The sequence below is a fragment of the Arachis ipaensis genome, chromosome B1, assembly GCF_059453495.1.
Source record: "Arachis ipaensis isolate K30076 ecotype BB chromosome B1, ASM5945349v1, whole genome shotgun sequence".
NCBI lineage: Eukaryota > Viridiplantae > Streptophyta > Magnoliopsida > Fabales > Fabaceae > Arachis > Arachis ipaensis.
The window spans coordinates 124,550,127-124,551,769 of record NC_142436.1 but is presented as its reverse complement, the minus strand read 5'-3'; the positions used below and the strand labels follow the sequence as shown (position 1 = coordinate 124,551,769).

The 1,643-nt window shown below is 35.9% G+C and overlaps 1 non-coding gene across 1 annotated transcript; it reads left to right on the top strand.

Moving 5' to 3' along the window:
• Positions 1-548: 548 nt before the first annotated feature.
• On the top strand, positions 549-656 carry LOC148578237 (small nucleolar RNA R71). The gene has a single exon (XR_015904097.1). It is a non-coding gene; the product is annotated as a small nucleolar RNA R71 (small nucleolar RNA).
• The last annotated feature ends 987 nt before the right edge of the window (positions 657-1,643 follow it).

Here is a 1,643-nt window from a genome sequence, read left to right as displayed (position 1 = left end):
TCTGTCTGTTGCTTAGTAGATGATGGAAAAGGTTTGCTATTGCCAAACCTATTTCTCCCACCATTATTATTGAAGCCTTGATTAGGCTTCTGCTGATCCTTCCATGAGAAATTAGGATGATTCCTCCATGAAGGATTATAGGTGTTTCCATAGGATTCTCCCATGTAATTCACCTCTTCCATTCCAAGATTCTCAGGGTCATAAGCTTCTCCTTCAAGGGAGGCTTCTTTAGTACTACCTGATGCAGCTTGCATTTCAGTCAGACTCTGAGAAATCATATTGACTTACTGAGTCAATATTTTATTCTGAGCTAATATGGCATTCAGAGTATCAATCTCAAGAACCCCTTTCTTCTGAGTTGTTCCATTATTCACAGGATTTCTTTCAGAAGTGTACATGAACTGGTTATTTGCAACCATCTCAATGAGTTCCTAGGCTTCTGCAGGCGTCTTCTTCAGATGAAGAGATCCTCCAACAGAGTGATCCAATGACATCTTGGACAATTCAGATAGACCATCATAGAATATACATAGGATGCTCTATTCTTAAAGCATGTCAGAAGGACACCTTCTGATCAATTGCTTGTATCTTTCCCAAGCTTCATAGAGGGATTCACCTTCCTTTTGTCTGAAGGTTTGGACTTCCACTCTAAGCTTGCTCAACTTTTGAGGTGGAAAGAATTTGGCCAAGAAGGCATTGACCAACTTTTTCCAAGAGTTCAGGCTTTCTTTAGGTTGTGAGTCCAACCATGTCCTAGCTCTGTCTTTTACAGCAAAGGAGAAAAGCATAAGTCTGTAGACCTCAGGATTAACCCCATTGGTCTTAACAATGTCACAGATTTGCAAGAATTCAGCTAAGAACTGATGAGGATCTTCCAATGGAAGTCCATGAAACTTGCAATTCTGCTGCATTAGAGAAACTAATTGAGGCTTAAGCTCAAATTTGTTTGCTTCAATTGCAGGAATTGAGATGCTTCTGCCATAGAAGTCAGAAGTTGGTGCAGTAAAGTCACCAAGCATCTTCCTTGCATCTCCACCATTATTGTTATTTTCGGCTGCCATCTCTACTTCTTTTTCGAAAATTTCTGTTAGGTCCTCTCCAGAGTGTTGTGCTTTAGCTTCTCTTAGCTTCCTCTTTAGAGTCCTTTCAGGTTCAGGATCAGCTTCAACAAGAATGTTCTTATCCTTGTTCCTGCTCATATGAAAAAGAAGAAAACAGAAAAGAATAAGAATCCTCTATGTCACAGTATAGAGATTCCTTTATGTGAGTAGAAGAATAGAAGAATAGAATGAAGAAGGGAGAAGAAGAAGAATTTAAACACAGAGAGAGGGAGAGGGTTCGAATTATAAGAAGAAGTGAAGTGTTAGTAAATAAATAAATAAATAAATAGAAAGAGATGAGAGAGAGAGAGAGAGAAAATTCGAATTTTTAATTAAAAAAAAGAAAAATATTTTTGTTTTTATTTTAATTATTAGTTAGAATTCGAAAATTAAAAAGAGAAATAAAATTAAATTAAAATTTAAAACAATTAGTTAATTAAAAGGAATTTTGAAAAAGTTGTTAGTGGTTTTCGAAAATTAGAGAGAGAAAAGTAGTTAGGTGGTTTTGAAAAAAAAAAGATATGATTGAAATAGTAAACTTTT